The sequence below is a fragment of the Ochlerotatus camptorhynchus genome, unplaced genomic scaffold, assembly GCF_037179485.1.
Source record: "Ochlerotatus camptorhynchus isolate MF236.1 unplaced genomic scaffold, CSIRO-AGI_Acam_v1.1 ptg000028l, whole genome shotgun sequence".
Lineage (NCBI taxonomy): Eukaryota > Metazoa > Arthropoda > Insecta > Diptera > Culicidae > Ochlerotatus > Ochlerotatus camptorhynchus.
The window spans coordinates 169,388-192,205 of record NW_027040520.1 but is presented as its reverse complement, the minus strand read 5'-3'; positions in this window follow the sequence as shown (position 1 = coordinate 192,205).

The following is a 22,818-nucleotide window of genomic DNA, read 5'->3' as shown; positions in this document are numbered from 1 at the left end:
AATAAATCATAATCACCATAGGGCAGACAACCGAACGTGCTCACCCGTTTGTTATACGGCCTCATATTTCTTCCTGAAATAGTCACAAAATTAATAGCTTTTTGACTGGTGGCGCTTTCTTTGAGTTCTTTTTATAGGCTTTTTTCCACACGCTCGTTAATCCAAGAGACTGAGATCAACTGACCTGTCTACGAGGAAGAGAGAAGGAATCCGATAGAAATTTACTACCAAATGAATCGGCTGACTGGTGGAGGTGGCTGCCCAACGCGGGCCAAGTGTCGAAAGATATTAAATCACTGCCCTGCAGGGTACAGGACAGTAAATTTTGGACTGTGATGCCATTTGTTCACACTTTGTCAGCCTTGCTCAATATTATGAAAAGGGCCCAATAGTTTGGTAACTGTCTGGTAAGCAAGCACGGAAGCTTTTATGACTAAATGTTTGCATTCATAAGAATGTGAGTGTTTTAATCCAATTGAAAGTGTTGATTAAACTTTCCTTCATAGATAAGGCAAGTTTACCATTTACCTCTATGTTCGTATTATGGTGTGTTTCAATTATGGCCTATGGGTATTCCATAGGCTATAATTGGAACATACCATAATATTAATGTTTAGCCATAACTCGTACACCTACCCTATAATTTTTATGTGTCATTTAATAAAAAAGTATATGTATCCATACCACGCCAAGTATACGAGGTAAGTGAAATTGACCTTGGAATCGATATGGATCAATTTGAGGGAGATCTTTATTTCAGCCCAACTATAAAACATTAAAATTTTGTGCCGATCGAAGCAGGGGAGTCCAGGGGAGCATTTCTGATTTTCGTGATTTTCCAGAAAGCATTACTTTTTTTGTTAATATCTCCGGAACAAATATAGCTTTTGGTACTACTTTCATAAAACAAAATCAGGTATTGTTAATTTTGTACAATGTTGCCAAATATTTTTAATTAGCACATGAAATCTTTAAACTCAATTTTGTTATTTTCAATTTAATGGCCCCATTGTGCTTCTCATGCTGTTTACATAAGAAACACTTAACAACAATTAAAAAATCCTGAATTTAACCACGTATGGTGAGATCTGACGCTTCTTACTAAATCAGTTTGTCAACATTGGTGAACCACTTCCGTGAGAGCAGGTCCAGGTGTTAACAAATGTGATCTTTGGCTCTCAATGTGACCAGCAATGAGATTGTTTGAGAGTTCTCATGAAACTGTATGTGTGTTGGGTCTTACTGATATATCCCATTTCGGCCAGGATCTTGTTTTTGAACACTGCAGTACTGATGTAATATGATGTCTCGTATGATGGGTTTTTGTCCTTGTCAGGAACTAGCCACTTCCTCTGTGGTCCTTGGATCATAGCTGGATGCAGTCAATGTGGTCCTGGACACTCGGCTTGGCTGTCATTGATCCTGCTTTTGAATTTTGATGTAATTTGATATGTCACATGATGGGATTCTAAGGAGTTATTTCCTGTACCGGGTGCTGGTCTACTAGACAGACATGGAACAAAGATCGATTAGAATGACGGTGGTAGTCCCACAAGGCTCGATCCTTGGTTCAACGCTCTGGAACAGAAAGTACAACGGCGTGCTAACGCTGAAGCTGCCCAAAGGAGTTGAGATCGTTGGCTTTGCTTTGATTACTCCACAACCAAATAAGCTATTCGTGTGTTTTGACTGACAAAGGGGCGTGCCTTTGGAGGGTGTTTTAACACTCTGAAGGGTATAAATAGCGGGACCTTTCAATTAGAGTCGGATCCTTGCGATAAATGCAAGAATGACAACTGTAAAAAAAATCGAATACTTCATCATTTCTCAATAGTGATGGAGTAATACGACATGCACTAAACTGAGGGCACGGGATATACTACAATAGATCAAATTACTTGCCACAGTGGTGTTAGGTCCCGAATAGAGGAAAAAAAAAAGCTATTCGTGATCTAAGACGTCAATTTAAAGGTTTAGGTCTAGGTGTACCAATAATTTGTTTATGTGTATAGTAACTACAGTAAACAGGCTGATTACCAACAGGTACCAAATTGTCAAAAAGTGGCTTATTTTCACCATGGGAGGGTTTTTTGTTATTTCTTAATATTTTGGGCTCAAATTTTCACCACTCTTTGGAAAACTCTTCTACTTGATGTATTTTCAAGGACAAAGGATTTGGACAAATAGTCTTGAGATATGACAAGATGAGTGAGTGATAGTTTTAAGCTTTTTGGTGGGAAATCAATGCTGTTTAATATTTTTTTTATGTATCTAAAAAAAATAAAGGGTATTATTCAAGTAGCAGCTGCCATCCTCAACTGAAATTTTACATACCTTCAAATTTATCTGATATCATCGTACTTCTAAAGCACAAGGTTTTTTTTTTTTTTTGGTTTGTTTTTTGTCGATCTTGTTTTCCGTGCTGAGAACCAATGCTACCGACGCCAGAAAGGCAGCTCCCACACCTGGACCCTACCTATCGACCCATCAACTCATGAACCGGGGACCAACGGCTTTACTCCCCATCCGAAGGAAGGCGTGATCAGAGATGTTATGCCTCAGAACATCCCGGTGGCGCTGACTGGGATTGAACCCAGGCCTGCTGGGGGTGAGAGGTAATCACGCTTACCAATACACCACCGGTGCCACTTAACGTGTTATCCTTGTCCCATAGGAACGTATTTTTCACTTTTACAACCACAAATAAATTATGGACAGAAGTAAAAAATGAGCTAGTTGTGATTTAATACAATGAGAATTCTGCCCAGGACATGTGAAAAATAACATAAAAATATTATTGTCCCATCAGCGACAATTAATTATTTTCGTACAATGCTCTCATATTCTTTTTTGAGTATACGAGTGTTTCCTACTTTTCTTTTATCGCCACGAAAGTTTCTTATTTATTTTATGAATTATTCGTTTGTAATACGAAATAAAATCAGTAGCGAGTGTGGCATTTATAAAAAAAAAACTAGCTTTATTAAAAGTTCGAAACTATTTCGTTGCAGATAACAATTAATGGATTCGTGGATCAAACGAACGATTTCGTTGTATAAACTAAATTTTATTTTCAGTGCACAGAAAAAAATCTGAATTTTAACCATCGCGTAAAATCTCCCCTCGTTCAATCTTTAGCAATACTTCACATAAACAACGAAATTGTCTACAAGCTTGTATATTGTGCTTAAATAAACATAAACTATAATCTAAATTTACGCCAAAATCTAACGTTAACAATATGCGTGCTAAATATCGCAAATTTTACATCCTCTTTTTTTATAAGAGTGACTCCATCTAGCATTGCTACGGGCATCCTGGTCAAAGACCTATCATGAACCTGAACCTTTCATGTGACATGAGAATTGAATATCTTATTGTATTCATTTGCTTCAGATTAACTATTGATCCTGAATCAACTACTCAGATTTTTTATAAATGAATTCATGAAACATTTATCGAGTTCGTATGTGTAAATACGGTCAGATATTAGATTGAGCAATTCTATATGCTTATTCAAGATGTGGTTGAACAAAACAAATTTCCTTTCAACATCGAGTTATGGAGAGTTGACTGTAAATGTTTTACATAGGTGGAGATGCATAACGTTAATATCAGACTTAAAGTGAACATTTTACATGATAGATGAGGAGATGAAAGTATAGAATTGATAGTTCAGTTACAGTACGGCTGTAAAAGTTATACCTAGAAAGTAGAAGCGAGCAAAGCACAATTTTAAAGATGGTACGAATCGGATCGAGCTATCCATTTACCAAACTCATACGTTGATGAGGGGCAGTAAGGGGTGTTTCTCCTAGCCACCACTGGCAAAAGTAATGATTGCAGATTCGCTCATGTACCTCTGATGTGCGGAAAAGGTTCTAACAATTGTTACACACTCAAATTGCAGCTATTGTTTTCCTATATCAACTTCTCAAGGAGCCACGGGTAGGGGAGCTGCTGCTACTGTACCTTTCAACCAATGACAGTTTGATTGATGGTATGCTTCCATCTAGAGCTATATACTTTAACTTATCATGTATTAAATAATTCAGACAATTTTCAACTTTTCCCTAGTGATATTCATATGGATTTTATTGTCAAAGGCGTACCATCTGATATCATGCCTACTACGAATATCAATGTCGGAAGTGAAATTCGGTGCTGAAATAATATCTTACGTCAATTGACAATGCAGACAGCACGCAGCACTGGTTGTATAATGTGTATTTAAGATGGTGTAGCTTGTTCATTTTCGTTTTAGCGCCATCCAGTGAGTAATTTCTGTCAAACACTACACAGCAAAAAATAATTTTGATATCACATCAAAGTGGATGCACTACAATCATGTCGAAAATTTCATGTAATTTTTATGACCACATAGATAAACAAATGCAGTAAAAGCAGCGTAATGTCAGTTCATGCATTGTATTAATGATAATTTTGTCCTTTTTAGCAAGTAATATTACACCATATTTTCGACATGATTGTAGTGCATCCACTTTGACGTGATATCAAAATTATTTTTTTGCTGTGTATCCATATTTAGATTTGAAGACCTTGTATTCTTGAACATCTTCGCAGAAGGAAGCATCATCCTATATGGTTGGGATCTCGTGATATAAATATCTCTAACATCAAATATGCCACTTCATGGGTATATTTGTGCAATGCCTCCTAACTAAGAGAGATCCGTCCCCAAAATAATCTTTGATAATTTTAAGATTTGCTTTACAAAACATTTCAAATTCCAAATATTCCGTTGAACCTTCGCTGAGATATGACAGTTTGAATTTGGGATCAAATTGAGCGAAAGGTTAAAAGATTCCACTATTATGTCACGCTGCTTGTCCGGGATTGTTTATTTTGTATTCGCAACTAATCATTATATCTAATGGCCATCCGTTATCCACAACCAACGATCAGTCCGATAGCTAGCAGCTAAGTTCCGATGAGCCCTTACTTACTCAAGCGGATGAGTAGTATAAACTAACGCGAATATCCTGCGAAATCTGTGGTATTCGCAAATTCCACACGATTTGCAAAATAAGGATGAATGTTGGCTTAATGTAAAAATCTGCATAGCTACTCATATTCTGCTAGTGTTTTTTTTTAGATAGAACAGCGCAGCGATGGACAAAAGTCTAGAAAAATCTTTTAAAAAGTTTAAGAAGCACATTTTTTACGCTTATTTTAGGCTTTTGTCCATTGCTGAGCTGCTCTATCTAAAAAACACTGGCAGGATATGATCGCTTTTGCAAGCTATGAAAATTCAATAAGAAGCTTATAAAAAAAAACCCTTCTAACAGAAGCATCTACTAGCCGCTTGCCAGTTGCTCCGCTCCTTGAACTAAAAAATAACATGAACATGACAGTAAATCTCCGAAACTACGCAGTAACTTACATCCCAGACAACCAGAATGCACGCATATTCAAAGTTGTTTTCGTGATATACAAACATATATGCAAACAAACAATTCGTATAGAATGCAAATAAATGGCTTATACGTACAAAAGTGGAGGCCATATACGTGCAAATTTTAATTTAATTTTAAACGAGTTGATTTAACATCATATACGATTTAATTTGTAATATCAAATTCTTTTTGAACAGTCTTACGATGTAATCCGATTTAATTTGTGATACAGTACGACGGAAAAATGAGTCATCGCATATAGGTCGGAAATTTGCATTCTATACGAATTATCTTAAACATAATGCGAGCTATGCCATTCTTTTATGCGATTTTGACTTAAACCGTAGCCATTTACGATACTGTGTGTACATTGTTATACGACTTCTGGTTGTCTGGGATATGCGTAGCTGCATGGTAACAATGAGTTGAAACATATTTAGATATGATTATCATTTTTGTATCCTCTTTTTTTTTCAAAAAACAACTCACTATAGTTACAAAACTACCAGACGTAATATTCTACAGAAACATTCCAGCGTAAAAAAAAAAACATCTCAAACGGGTCCCATGTATGTCATGTGGAATTAACAAGAACTATTTTATCCCTACGGGGTGGGCGCATCGACTAGGTTTCATCTATGCCCTTCCATCTGGTTGGTGGTTCCATGTTCACAACAGCTGTTTCAGCGATGCAGCATGCTTTTCAGATATTTAGTTCACTCTAAAAAGGTTCACCGACAATGGATGCCGCAGCGAGTGGTGACAAAACCTATATGGTGGATGAAAACCTATACGGAAGAGGAATATTAGATTTTTTGGAATGTAATTAAGAGCGTAGGACGACATCTGTTAATTAAACGCTAATTAGTACACACGTATGCGTGCTCATCACATGATTCAAACCATTCGTTGATCGTAGAATGGGAAGTGTGACTTTTTAAATGAGGCCTTCCAAATTAGATGTCAAATATCTTTACTATGTGTGCTATGGAAGTGGGTATATCACGTATGGGGTGATGCTTCAAAAATCAATTGATATGAGCATTTCATCAAATAATAGTTTAGCAGCTCTCCAATTTTTTTTTTTATATTAATTTATTTGTACAGGCTCAATCGAATAAACTTTACAAAACCGAGTTATCATTTGCATTATACATGATTAATGTCTTAAATCTAGAGTTAAAGGAATTGAACCGATTACTCGCGGTCGTCTTGAGGTTAGTGGATATTTACAATTTTTTGGATGGGGAAAGGGAGGTTTGAAATATGATTTATTATACAAATATTTAATTAATTCTAAAACATGAACTTATTTCTATTCATCTTGAAAACAAACATTAAAAAAAACTACACGCACAATACACAAACTAAACACAAGGTTAATCAAACTTACAATCTAAGGTTAGTATTCTTAAAGTAAACATATATGAGTTTCATAAACTCCAGATCACGTCTAGCCAAAATATCGCGAACTGGAAGATTAGGTTGTCTACCTCGAGCCCGAAGGGAATCGCACAGCTCAGATCTGACTCCACGATGCTCAGCACTAGACCAAATAATATGATCGGCGAGATTGCTGTCTCCCAGCCCAACACGAAACAAGTGAGCGTTTAATGAATAGTGATTGGACATGAGGCGAGACATCAGACGAATGAAGTCTCGACCCACATCCAACCCCTTGAACCAAGGACTCTTCGACACCTTAGGGATGATCGAATATAGCCATCGTCCCAAACTCCCTTCACTCCACTTATTCTGCCAGCTGACGAGTGACTGTTGACGATAAATGAAGAAAAATTCGTTGTAGGCGATTTGTCGATCGTAAATATCGCCTTCCATAGCGCCCACCTTAGCAAGTGAGTCCGCCTTCTCATTGCCTGGAATCGAGCAATGAGATGGGACCCATGCAAAGGTGATGACAAAAGATCTTAAAGATAAAGCACTCAGAAGCTCTCGTATTTACATGAGAAAATACGAGGAGTGATTTACCGGCCTCATGGAGCGAATAGCCTCGACAGAACTGAGACTATCCGTAAAAATAAAATAGTGATCTGGTGCAAGTGAGGCGATCGTTTCTAGCGTATAGTGTATTGCCGCCAGTTCAGCAACATATACGGAACAAGGAGCATGAAGCATTCCGGAGACGCTATGAAATTCGTTATAAATACCAAAACCAACGGACGCCTCTATTAGTGATCCATCTGTGAAGAACGATCTTGCGGAATCAACTTGGCCAAACTTCGCAGCATAAATTGACGGAACAATCATGGAACGATGATGTTCTGGGATTCCACGAATCTCCCGCGTCATAGATAAATCAAAACTAACTGAATTGCCGAAGTCGGAGAAGCATACACGATGGGGATTATGCTGTGAAGGGCTGACATCCTGAGTTATGTACACGTAGTACAATGACATAAAACGAGTTTGAGGGTTTAGCTCAAGAAGCTTTTCAAAGTTTTCGATTACCAGTGGGTTTATAACTTCACAACGGGTGAGGAGCCTGAGGGACAATTCCGAAAACCGATCCGATAGTGGCAACATGCCCGCCAACACTTCGAGACTCATCGTATGAGTCGAGTGCATGCATCCTAACGCGATACGAAGACAATGATACTGGATACGTTCCAGTTTGATGATGTGAGTTTTAGCCGCCGACTGGAAACAAAAACTACCGTACTCTAAAACCGATAAAATCGTTGTCCGGTACAACGTTAGAAGATCTTGCGGATGAGCTCCCCACCACGTTCCGGTAATTGTTCGGAGAAAATTGATCCTTTATTGGCATTTTCGTCTCAGATACTCAATGTGGGATTTCCAGGTGCATTTTGAATCGAACCAGACCCCAAGATATTTGAAAGACATGGTATGAGTGATCGGCCTACCCAAAAGTTGAAGCTTCGGTTGTGCTGGGCTATGCTTCCTAGAAAAAACGACCAACTCAGTTTTCTCCGTGGAGAACTTGATACCTAGATGGATAGCCCAAGTACACAAATTGTCTAAGGTATCCTGTAAGGGTCCTTACAGGTTGACCCCTTTGGGCCCTGTCATAGACACTACGCCATCATCTGCAAGTTTTCTCAACGTGCAGTTGTCACTTAGACAATTGTCAATTTCTCTGACATAGAAATTGTACAAAAGGGGGCTTAAACATGAGCCCTGAGGGAGACCCATGTAACTAAATCGAGAAGCTGTAGAGTTTCCATGAGAAAAGCTCATATGTTTCTCTGACAGCAAATTGTACAAAAAGTTATTAATTAATGGGGAAAGGCCACAAGCGTTGAGTTTGTCTGAAAGGACTTCAACCGATACTGAATCAAAAGCCCCCTTAATATCCAAGAACACAGAAGCCATTTGCTCTTTTTTAGCAAAAGCCAACTGAATTTCCGTGGAAAGCAACGCGAGACAGTCGTTCGTTCCCTTACCCCTACGGAAACCAAATTGAGTATCTGAGAGTAGGTGGTTCGTCTCAACCCATTTTTCGAGGCGAAAAAGGATCATTTTCTCCAACAATTTTCGAATGCACGATAACATCGCGATGGGACGATACGAGTTATGATCTGACGCGGGTTTTCCAGGCTTTTTAATGGCTATAACTCTCACTCGCCTCCAATCATCTGTAACAATATTGAACTCCAGGAACTGACAAAACCAGTTCAACATGCGCCTCTGGGAGGTTCTTCAACAAGTCGACCTTGATCCTATCAGCCCCCGGAGCCGAATTGCGACACGAAAGGAGCGCGAGTGAGAGCTCCAGCATTGAAAAAGGCTGGCTGATCTCGTCTACCGAATTCGTCGTTTCGCGAGGAATCATCTGTGCCGGCACGGAATCAGGACATACTTTTCGCGCGAACTTGAGAATCCACCGATCCGAGTACTCCTCGCTCTCGTTGTTTGAAGACCGGTTACGCATCCTTCGCGCCGTGTTCCAAAGCGTATTCATCGACGTTTCGCGCGATAAACCGTCCACGAATTGCCGCCAGTATCCGCGTTTCTTGGCTTTGATGAGGCTCTTGAGTTCGCGTTCAAGAGTCGAGTACGCTTCGAAATACGGACTTTTTACGATAAACCTCAGTGCATTGCTGGTCCCACCAAGGGGTAGGAGGTTTCCTACGAAAAGACGTTCCTGGAACCGGCCGAGTTTGAGCTCGAAGCGCGCTGTCCTAGATCAGATTGGAGAGGAAGTTATATTCCTCCAACGGTGGAAGCTCTTCTACCGACGACACGGCTTCATCTATCGCGGTCTTGAACGTTGTCCAATCGATATTACGGGTGAGGTCGTACGCGACGTTAACGGATTCCGACGAATTAAACCCACTGGCAATCGAAATGCCGATCGGCAAGTGATCACTACCGTGGGGATCCTGGATCACATTCCACGTGCAATCCAACGATAATGAATTAGAGCAAAGTGTGAGGTCTAATCTACTTCCATTTGAGGATGGACCAGCCAGACGTGTTACTTCTCCATTGTTAAGAATTGTCATATTGAAGTTATCACAGAGGTCATATATCAAAGTAGAACGGTTGTCATCATACAGTTCCCCCCAGCCTGTACCGTGGGAATTAAAATCTCCCATAATCAACCGTGGAGTAGGAAGAACTGAATAGATATCTGAAAGTTGTTTTTGACTAATCGAAACTCGGGGAGGAATATACACAGAACCAATACAAAGGATCTTGCCTTTAACATAAGCCTGACATGCGACAACTTCAATACCTGGAAATTGTGGAAGATTCACTCTATAGAAGGAATGGCACTTTTTGATCCCCAAAAGTACTCCTCCTCCACGCGAATCCTCACGATCCAGTCGAATAATGTTAAAATCATGAAAAGGAAGATCGATATTTGAAGATAGCCAAGTTTCACACAGAGCAAATGCATCACAATCATTATTGTGAACCGAAAACTTAAACGATTCTATCTTAGGAATAAGACTTCGACAATTCCACTGTAGAACAGTGATCAAATCCCCGACCTCGTTTGGAAAATTATCCATCGAAGGAGATGATTGCTGCAAGGAGGGGCCACTTCAATGTCAACTGCTTCAAGAGGGTTTTCACAGTAGGAAGTATTGCCAGAACAATGCTTTTCAGAGGATCAGAAATATCAAGGTAATTCAGGATACTGTCCACAATGTTATCAAATGGTGAAGAAGAGGCTTGTGTTTTGAAAATTGGGGCATCGGGGGTTTTGGATGTCCCCGGGAGAGGTGGAAAATCCTGGGTATAATCAGTTCTGCGGAATCCAGGAGGAGTAGAAGTCTCATTTTTTCCACCACTCCTTGATTTGGGCAAGCTGATTTGGGGTTCTTGATCTGCAACTTTCCGCGAACGGATGCGTTTTCGTTTCCGGGCAGAACCTTCCAGAAAACTGAAAGAAACTCCCTCCTCAGCCAAGTCAGAGCCAGACTCGTCATCTGGCAAAAGAGCGAAGGGATTTGTTTCGTTGATCGATGGCTTGGCTGTCTTAAGCATTTCTTCAAAAGACCTCCTGGAACGTTCTTTAATAGAGCGCTCTAGTTTCTCCTCGCGTTGTTTGTACACCGGACACGACGAGAGACCATGAGGAGGAGATCCTTTGCAGTACACGGATTTCGGTGCCGTGACTGTGCAGGCGCCATCCTCGTGCTTCTCCCCGCATTTGGAATAGCGTGCCTTACTGTTTGCAGTTTTGGCAGATCATGACCCGAGGAACAAACAAGCGCACAGGTAACCGAAGTTTTCCCAACTCGATGTACTGAGGAAGGGTTGAACCAGAAAAGGTCACGCGAAACGAGTCTGTGGGGGTAAAACTCTTTTTACCCTCGCTGACAGATACTGAGCCCAGTTTTTGGACATCCAGTATCTTCACCGGGGGGAGCAAAGGGTTCTTGAAACGGCCAACCGCCTGCTTCTCCAAGATCTCGGGGGTCAGACTCGCTTCGGTGACCACACCTTCGATCTCCACATCACGAACTGGAATGTAAACCCTGTACTCAATCGTAAAGAGCTGGGAGGCAGCAATCTCGTTAGCCTGCTTCAGGTTAGAAACGACAACACGAAGTTTATTATGCCTAACCTTCGTGATTTCGGTCACGGAGTATCGCTTCGTCAGATCAGTGGTAATTTGCATCAAGTTCAAAGGTTTGGTTTTTGGGCTGAAAGTAGACAACCCATGGCCCAGTCGAGTCATCTGGATAGGCTCGCGATCGGGGGCTTTTCTGAGACGAACCATGAATGACATGACGTTTTCGTCTTTTCTTGCCATCGAGTGGCAAACTGGTGTCATCTTCCGACAAAATGTCCATATCGTCTTCTGACAAGACGTCCATTTTGCCGTACGGAGCGCTAAACGCTCTACCACTGGAACGATACTTAAAACCACACAGACACAATAAACAGAAAAAAACTACAAACACAGAAACACAAAATTAAATTTAACTGATGGGCGAGAGAAAGAAACAGGAAAAAACTTATCTGCTACACTACTACCACCGAGTGATTACACAGCAGCAGTGGAGCGACGCGCAGCGTGGGTGACCTTCGATGCGCGTGTGCGGGCGATCTTTGTAGTGGTGTGCTTGTATGAGGCTTGGCACTCAGCTGGACACACGATGATGGATGACCGGTATAAATGCGGAGGCAGATGCTGACACTCGATGACGATGATCTGTATGCAGGTATGCGTGATCACGCACCGATGAAGCGCAAATTGGTTTGCGAATATCCAGCTGCAAGTGAACAATTTTCTTTCCGATGACGCCGAAAACCACACTTTCTTCTCAGAAAGACTCACTTTCAGATAATTGTTTAGCCGGGTACTATGCCAGTAATCACTAAGCGAGAAAAAACTGATAATTTAAACTAACCGAATACCGAGAAAACTTCCGAAATACCGGAGCGCGAAACAAGTCGACTGTACTTCTTGCTAGGTCGCAGTGGGATGAGCTCTCCAATTTAGCAGAACAAAATCGTTTTAATTGGATTTAAAAATACGAACAATAGTACAAGAAAACAAGATAACAAACGATACACAATAAACAAATTAATAATTAAATTTATTTTTAAATCTGTAGGGCAGAGTTAACACACCTGGTCCCCTGTTTTAATTTTGGATATATCTCATGAGATAGTAAAAATTTGATTAGGGATTTGCACAGGCTCACTGGCGTATATCTAATGTAAACTTGTGAATACTCTTAAGCCTACAAAGTTTGATTACTTTTCTCAAAAGATCAACTGATCTGAAAGATTTCATAAACGCATGTTGGAAAATTTAGGTAGGCTTGATCCCCTTTTGATGACATACATTTTTGTAAGGGAAAATGAACTCAGGGACCTTTCATGTGTTTTTTTTTTTTAATTCTCTAGAGCCTTTGACATGATATACACCCAACCCTTTTTTACGCGGGTACAGTTGTGAGGTAAGGAAATTTCAGTAGGTACCATATAATGTTTCGTTTTTTTTTTGGTTTTTTTTTTTTAGTTACATCAAGTTTTAGTTCAACGTCAGAAAAGGAAAATAAGACCGCGTAAAAAAGGGCTGGGTGAACACATTTCTAAAATAATGTTTTTCTTAAATTTGCCAGAAAACGCAGTTTTCATCATTAGAGGAGCCTTATTTTTTCACATTCATACCTCAGGATTAACTGTGTCTGTGGACATAAAATTTCCGTTAACTGAGTTTTATATTTCAAATGAAACTGAACAAAAGACCAAAAGATAATAATTGGTCCAACATATATCTGTGAAAAATGTATACGTTTTGGTTAAATATCCAAAAAGTTAATAAAACATTTAATCCTGCCTTAAAAATATAAGGGAGAGAAACATAACAACAACACTGAAAAATAAATTTGTTACACAATATGACGCAAATGTCACCACAACATAAACTTCCGTATAGACAAATCTTTGTGGAAACTTACCCAAAAATATTAATTTCAAGCTTTCGATCAAAGGAGATCAGAGGGATCAAGTGTGTCCAGTTTCCCCTACTGGCAACAGTTATACAACATTTAAGCTTGCCAACGTACTGAAAATTTGCTTGAGTTTTACAGTAGATGTCGCTAGTGAATAAAAAGTATGACATTCTATTTCGTATGCAAAAAGTTTACAAAATCAGTTCACAGTACACATTGGCACGTTATTTCGCCTTTTTGGCAGTATAGTATCTAATTATTTTGTATGTTATAAAGACTTTTGGATTGGATTGAGCCTCGCGTGGATATAGAGGACTGATTTAAACATTTGATAAAACAAATTGAACTGCGAAGCTTATTTGGCAGATGCCTTGAATTAGTAGTAAGTTTTCTGGCAAACGTCGGGGGCTCTTGAGCATTCCTGACATTGCTGAAAATTATGATAGCATCAGATTGCGGGGTTGCTAGTGTATAGGATGCTTTGTTGATTGTTCATAAAATATCGATCGCTTGTAATACTTATGGATATTTGAGGTGGACAAAATGGTGAAGAAAGTGAACGCTTAAGCTTTTTCACATTTATACCGCTGAAGCAACTGAAAATTGTGGAGGGAATTTATATTTGTTACTGTTACCAGTTCGCCTTTGTTTGCTAATCTGGTTAAGATTATTAATTATCTTAAAGATAAATCGTCCAGGTGAGACCGTTATCATCATCATCAGAGGAGCTCTGCTATCAACACAAACGGATTGAAGAGAAGCAAACAGAAGAAACAAGGAATCTGTGGGCACGGGAGAAAGCAAGCAGAAAGCCAGTCACCTTCCAGGAAGAAATGAACTCGTGTAAGACCTTCTTTTATAAAATTATTAATAAGAAAAAAAAATGCATTAACCAGCTCCGTAAAGATATTGAGCCTTAAAAATAAATGAATGGGGAAAAAAACAGTCATGACATAAAACAGCAAAAAAGGTTATCTTCCATTTAATTCCACTTAATTTATTTTGGTATCCATGACGTATTTCGACTATATTGTGCAGTCTTCATCAGTAAAATTCCCACTAAAGACTTATCAAAACCTAGCCCCCTTAAATACTAGTACCCTAAAGGACTTTTTTTAATACCCTAGGTAAAATTTCAAGTGGAATTAAATGGAAGATAATCTTTTTTTGCTCTTTTATTAAAGCATTCCGCTAACAACCCAATTTCATTACTTGATAGTAATAGTCAAATATTTTATACAAATATGTGGTGCCGTTTATTTCCAAAACTAGCCTACAAATATTTTTTTCTACTTTGTGATTTGATAAATCCCCAAACATAATTTTTTCCAATAACTTTAGGCCTTTAGGAAAGCTGTGAGATCAAAATTGACAGCACTCGGTAATACATTGCTTGCTGAAATGTTATTAGTTTTTTTTTCTCAGTTATAAAAGGGCTAATTTAAAATAATTGAAAAGAACTGAGAAGCCTCGCCTTTCTTGCAAAAAACACTTCGATTATACTTCATTGTGCAAAAAATCCCGCTAATAAAGCAATGACAAACAACAACAAACTTTTATAATACAAACATATATTCCATATTGAAAAGAATAACCTTATTGTCGGAAGATATCAAGTAACGCAATCGGATGCAGTAATCGACTACAAGTTAAATCGGATTTTCCGAAACCTGCAGCATGTGCTTTGTCCAGTAGTTTCCATTCAACAGAAGTAAATTCCGATCTCGTTTGTATGGATGACGAGCACAATGGCAGAGGAAATTTGTTCGGTAAAGTGACCCTTACCACTTACTTTCATCTCGTTATTCTTCGTCGTCTAGAGTGTCAAAGATATTAGAAGTATCGTTGACCGTTACGCAATACTTCAGCATAGCTCGCTATTATTTGAATTGGATAGCATGAAAAAAACTTCTCCAATAAGGAACGAAGTTGAGCAACACAATCCTCGACGATAATTGGGAATTAAAAAGTTTTCTGCTTTTTTCTCTCGTTTTCCTGCCGTTCGATTTGCCGCTTACTTAAATCACGAAAGCACACCCTTTTTGCCGGCTTGCGAATAATAAATGCCACAATAATCGTTCTTATGGCCACAATGCTTCCCCTGCTTGCTGTTTGGTTGGGCAACCATGAGCTTACTCATTATAATCAGCTTAAATTGATTGGCGAATAATTTCCTTCCTTCCGATCATAGTAAATCCTTTTCAACGAACCCAACTTTCGCACTCCTTAAACTTCGGGTCGGTTGACTGGCTGTAAATTAAAATGCAGTTTCACAATTACTTATGGAAATAATTCAATGATTAATGATCTCAAGTGAGTGCAACTGAGTCAACAACTATAATTCAATAATAAAATCATACTTGCGTAAACCATAGTAACACAGTTTCATGCTAATATGTTGAATAAACTGATTTACGAACAAAACCTGACATATAACGGTTATATTTATCAACTGATATAAAACCCGTATGTTGCTTGGGAGAGGTATCACAAGAATAAAATTTAACTTACGCTATCGTAAAGCTAATCTGTACTATTGATTAAAAGAATTAATTGTCCAACACAATGCATTGTTGATGGTGCCAAATAATAAAATCAGAATAATTAAGAAGTCCAAAATTCATCAGATTTTTCTTGCAGATATGTTTGTACATGACATTCAAGCATATGAAGAAAAACCTGAATAAATCCACCAATGGTGAGAGCTGCCCCTTCTTTCGTATTGTTCTATGTGTACCCGGAACATGTTCTGATGTGTCTACAGATGGGCACTTGATATAATCACCATTCCACTTGTTTTTGGCTTCACATGTGATTTGAGTCCAGACTGACCAGTAAATTTTAGTTTTGAAATTCCTGGTTTTTTCCCGGTTTTCCCGGTTCAAATCATAAAAAATTCCCGGTTGTTATTATTCAACAAAAAAAACGAAATTGAACGCATTTTTAAGAGCGTGCTGAAAGGAATTTACTGAAGGGATAAATGTGATTTAAGAACATTCCCAAGATTGGGGGGTTTTAAATTTGTGTAGAGCTTTATTCAAAATCTGTGATTAATAAAAACCTTCGTGATGCAAGATTTGGAGAAAAAATAATTAAAATGTGAGAGTTTGAAATATTTTCAAGATCACAGATTTGAAAAAAAAGAATATCATACTTATGAGTCGTGGAGTCATAATTGTCACGCTAAGGACATTTAAATGGTTATAACAAATTACAGAACAATCTATAGAATCTAGTGAAAAAACCCTGGAGTTTTTAGTAAAATTTAAAAGATTTCAAAGAGTTTTTTGGAACAAATATTGAGAAGGATTCCCACACAGCTTTCGAATGAGAAGTTCTGAGCAGAATGCCAGAATTATTCTGACATGAAATCTTTAGAAATTTTTAGATGAATTTGGAGGGATTTCTGTGCAAGTTCTAAATTAAATTGTTGGGTAATTTTAGAAGATTTAAAAAGGAGTTGTGAAAAACAAAACTTTGCGGAAAATTCATACGTGATTCTGAGGAGATTTGTATGGGGATTGTGAGGAAAATGACAGATGAATTTTAAGAAGTACTCCAAGAGAATTATGATCAGAATTTAACAAGAAACAGAGTTCTAAGAGTGTTCTGGCAATAATTTCAACCCTAGTGCGAAAGATTCATCACAGAACTCCAACAAAATTTATTGCAAAAAAAATGCTGATAATTAGAAAGAAATTCTTTAAAATACTCCCAAGGGTTTCTTAATAAAATTAAGAAATATTTCTGTTATTTTGAATAGAGTTGAAAGATTTTCAAAGTAATCAAAATCTCCAGATAGGCTCAAAAGAATAGGCCTTTTTAATGCACTACCTAGAGTCGGTTTATAATGAGTCACATCAAGAGTGAAGCCAAGCCTATCTATTGAACTGTCAAACCGGCTACCTATCGTGCAAAGTAAACAAACATTACGATGCTATGAAAGGTCCTCGAAAGGTATTGCAATAAAATATAAAATATAATCTAAGAAATGATCTTAAACACGCAGAGAGCATTAAATTGACATGGGATACGTTTGATAATGATCAGGAAATGAGAATTTCTACTATTTTTTGTTAAGATTATTTAACAAAGTATCTGCTCTAATGATTTACTACAGCCCCTATTTTTTTTTCTCGCTAGAAGTCATTTGAAGTTGATGTAGAAGTCCTCTGCTGCCAAGTGAAAAGAAAGGGAAAACCATGATGCGAGTTCAACTGTTTTTCTCTTGGCGTGACTCATTATACACCGACTCTAGCACTACCAATGTAGAGTGCACCAAGCGAATTCACGAGGAAACGTCAGCCAAACCATTTGTTTACATCAGAATGAGGAATTTTCACAACGCATATTAGATTATTTTTCATTCAACATCTTGCCAATTTCCATCAGTATTTGCCATATTTTACGATTTTTCACAGATCTGAACTGATTTGCATTTGAACTATTCACATACAAGAAATCCAAAATATAATAACCACTAAGGAACTTTTATAATTTTCCATTTTTCTCACCAAAAATATTGCTGGACACTAGCAGGATCATTACAAAAACGATACAGAATTAAATTTTTCAACTGTAAATCAAGTTTTGGAGCATCTCAGATTAATAAATTTATCAGGAACAGTAAAAAAAGTGTTCCGCTTCCTATGTCTCACGGCAAACATTTCTGCTCACATCACTCTTTTTGACGTTCTCCTATTTACCACCAGAGGTTTAGTTTAAAAAATTCTTAGAAGGGGTTGCAAGAAAATTCCAAAAAGAATTCAACGGTAATTATTACGTGGGGTGTTTTCTAGATTATTTCAGAACAATTTCAAGATAATTCAAAGCAGAATTCCGAGTTAATTCTGGAATTCATATCGTGAGAATTTTTAACAAACCCTTCAAAAGAATAATTCAGTTTCGGATTTTGCAAATTTTTGTTTCCAGCATTTTCAATATTTTCTTTTAAGGACCAAGCACTTTACATCTGAAATTGAAACGACAAAAATCAATTTGCAATATTGCTGAGTGATTAAATTCTAAAAACAATAAGACAGGAAACTGAAGAAAATTATGCAGCAAATATAACAAGACATTCATTTGGTAAAGGATTTCTTTGTTTTAATGATTTACTCAGAAATTCTGGTGTAAAAATTTATTCCTATGGTATGGTTAATTTATTTTTCTTGGTTGTCTCACCGAATTCCCGGGTTTTTCCCGGTTTTCCCGGTTACTTTTCAAATTCCCGGATATTTCCCGGTATTCCCGGTTTTCCCGGTTTGCTGGCCACCCTGGATTTGAGGTGTCGCATGATGAAGTTTGGTCCATGACATAAACTAGCCACTTACTTTAGCAAACAAGGTAAAATTGAAAAAAAAAATCACTGGGGTAAATTTTTTAGTATTTATGTTTTTACTTCTTTTTACTTTTTACTTTTTTTTACTTCTTTTGAAAGATCTTACAATTTCCAATTTCTTTTTGACCACATGCAATTTGTTATCATTGGATTTATTTTCGATTCAATAAAATCGTTAGGCTCTTGACTTTGTCAAAAGTTCTTGAACTCTCAGACAGTTTCATAATTTTAAAACAATTAAAACAGCTGGGCCTTGAAATTTAAAATATTTTTTTTTTTAGATTTCATGAATATTAAAAAAATTACTGCAACATAAATAATTTCTAAAATATAAAATAAAATGGAATACCATTGCAGTGAATTTTAATTTAAGTTCTTGAACTCTCAGACAGTTTCATAATTTTAAAACAATTAAAACAGCTGGGCCTTGAAATTTAAAATATTTTTTTTTTTAGATTTCATGAATATTAAAAAAATTACTGCAACATAAATAATTTCTAAAATATAAAATAAAATGGAATACCATTGCAGTGAATTTTAATTTAATCATACTTAATTCAACAAAAACAAATAACACCTCCCCCTCCCCTTTAGACCCCTCCAGAAAAATATCCTAGCTACGCCAATTAGATTTAAAAAAATTATTTATGTGAGTATTTCAAGGAAATGCTTTACCTTTGATGACCAGTTCTTGCACAGCTAAGTACGAACTTGGTATTATTTTGCCAATTTATGAAATTGAAAGCGTATTCTCAGTAAAAATACGTTAAGAAATCTTCGATTGCGATTGGTGAAATATTTTCAGAGCTCATTTGCAATTTGTATTCGGTAAAACGTTCCTTATAACATTTTTTTTAACGTAGGAGTACGTTTTTCGGCAACATATCGGGGGCGCTTTTTAAAAATAAAACCAAAATAGATCGCTTTACGTAAAGTATTCAGGTTTTGACTACTTATGACTCTGTCAATAGCGGATGGATTTTAATTTTAAACAAGCCAATAGATTGGAATCTACATCTACAAATCTGCTAAAATGAAAACTTTATAAATTTTCAACAGGTCACTATTGAAAATTACACAAATGTCCAAGTGTTGCAATGGTGATCAAAATTATCACCGATTGCCTGAAAAAAGCGCTTTCCCTAACACAGATTTCAAAATCGAATCCCATCCGGTCTTGCCGAACGGTGTTTATTCAATCACCGCGTGTAGTGAGTAGCGGTGTCCGGTTGTCATCAGCAGCAGCAGTGATTTCGATGCGTGGCGTTGTACATTTTTCTCCAGTACAAAAAGTAATGTTCCCCAAAAGCAGGTAGTCATCAAGGTTGCCCTCAAGAGCCCTCGATTCACCGAAGATGGAGGAAGAAGCCGCACCGTTACTGATTGGATTCAGTTGCACGTCGTGAGTCGCTGAGGGTCATTTATGCCAAGCACGTTACCCTCGTTCCAAACAACATGCAGTTTGCCAGCCTCATCCGTGTTGAACACCCTTATGGCTCAACATTACTCAACCATCACGAAAAAACGGTTTTTTTTTCAGGATCACCATAAATTATTGTTGTTTAAGAACGTTTGCTCTCCTTGCTGCCAGCCAAATCCCCCCAAAACTCTTTGATAATGTTCTTAGCAACCAAACGTTTGTGGTCAAATGCGTAACAGTATTGAAGTTGTACATATAAATTCTCGCAATGACCGAATACCACATGACCTTGTCAACTAACCAGAAAAACTTCGAAGGATTCTTCGTGCTGAAAAGTTGCATTCTAAGATGCATTCAGCAATATTTTAGGGGTGTGCAGTTATTAGATAAAAAGTGTGCAATAACAGAATTTCAATGTAAATGGTGCGAGCAACAATTGGGCTCTGAGGAAAAATGAAAAGTTAGAGGTTGTATTAAAGACACTACCGTAGATTTTATGTAAGATTACGTGCTCGGTAGCAATATTCGGCGACTGTGTTAGGGAAACCACTTTCTCCCGTTACGGAAACGCCTCGTTTTCTGGTGACAGAATCACGCATTTTTGTCCACAAAACCACACGGAGTTTTTGGTTCATTAAATAGATAAAAAAAAAATATTGGAGAAATTTTTTGTTAAAATTTTCCAATTGCGATCAATTTTACAAATTCGAGATTTGTTTGCCTTTTTCTAGCATCCTGGAGACTCCTTATTTTGTGATAAAACTTGATGTGAGTCCCATTCAGATGGAAGTAACGTACTGGATTTTATTTTTGAATGATTCCAAGCAATGAATTGTCCATTCTGTTGATAGAAAAATTGTGGAGATACCCATGGAAATGTCATCCGGGAATATTTTTCCTGTGAACCTGGGTCTCAACATACACACAGGTGTGTGAGGTGTTTCTATGGAAGTTGAAAAGGGAATTTCCCCTACGCTCCATTTCCTCAATAGGAAAAGGAATATATTTCATGAAAACGTTATGGGAAGTAAAATTTTAAATTGAAATGTCTGGTTTAACAATCATCCGGGCATTCGGGTAAAACAGCAGGAAAATTAAAGTTTTTCACAAAAATGATTGACCACCTGGTTGCTACTCCGTTACTGCCAGATTACCTGACATTACACAGAGAACCAATAGAGATGGGTGAAACTAACAATTTGTTAAACCTGATAATCTTAAACTTAACATCGTTATCTCATGGCTCACAAAAGGAAATGTGAGAGCACGGATCTCTTTTGTTACCAGGCATATCACTGCTTCAATAACAAAAAAAACTCATTCAATCACATTATAAACATTCAATCATTCTCCGGTACAAATTTAAACATCGCAATAGTTTTTATGCAACATGTTGCAAAAAGTATTTTTTTTTTCAGCATGAGTGTGCTGTTAAAATTGGATTTTGCAACGAGCTACAAACAACATTTTTTGCACACTGAAAAGAGTGTTAAAATGTAGAATTTATCGGTGCAGATTTCCGAAAAGTAGCAATTTTTGGCGCTGATAGGAAAAGTAGGCTATTATGTTATTTAAAAGTTTTTGAAAAAGTAGAACTTTTCGGTACAGTGTCCCAAAAAAACATTTCAACTAGTTGAAACCTACAAAACTAGCAGCTATAAAAAATAATATAAGCATAACATTGTTTGATTTAAACAACCAAATCATCTTATCGTTTTCGTAAATTTGGATAAAATTTTTCAATAATTTTTGTTAAATCCTTGCAGATGTAGAAAATAAAAATTTAAACAAAGGATTACAGCCCACGAAGACCCATATAATAGTGTAAGGTCAATTCTGAAATACTGCCACATACTATGGACTCCATACATTTCCATACACGAAGAACGCATAGAATCTGTCCAAAAACAATTCCTTTATATGCTTTACGTAAATTGAATTGGACTGCATTTCCATTATCATCTTATGAAGTGCGCTGCATGCTCATCAATATACAAACACTTAAGGAGCACCGCCAATTTGCAATGCTTTTCTTTTTAAACGACATTATTTCAATGCCCATAGATTCGGCAGAAATTCTCGCACAATTAAACTTTTACACACCTTGTCGATATCTTAGAACACGGAATTTATTTTCTGAAAAATCGTACAGAACAAATTATGCAAAAAATAGCCCAAATCAACGGAATGATGCGCCTGTATAATTTGCATTGCGGAACTATTTACATCATTATATCCAAGCAGCAAATAAAAACTAAGCTTAAACAGAATAGAATTAATGCATAGTAAGTAAGTAAACATTGTAATAATCATTGTATGTAGTCTACCCTGGCTTGACGAAATAAATAAAGAAATAAAGAACGTACTGCTATTGCTACATTGTTGTTATCTTAAAATTTGAGCTAGTTGGTCACTGATATGATGAAAAAAAAATGAGATTTTGTTATCCCAACAAAAGCTAAATAGTCGTCAACCTCGATTAGGGACCTTTTTTGTCTTTTTAGTAAAAGCACGGCATCCATAACGGTTCAATCCCAGTCGGCGCCGCCGGGATGTTCTGAGGCATAACATCTCTGATCACGCCTTCCTTCGGATGGGAAGTAAAGCCGTTGGTCCCCGGTTCTTGAGTTGATGGGTCGATAGGTAGGGTCCAGGTGTGGGAGCTGCCTTCCTGGTGTCGGTAGCAATGGTGCTCAGCACGGAAAACAAGATCGACGGAAAAATTTATTCAAATTT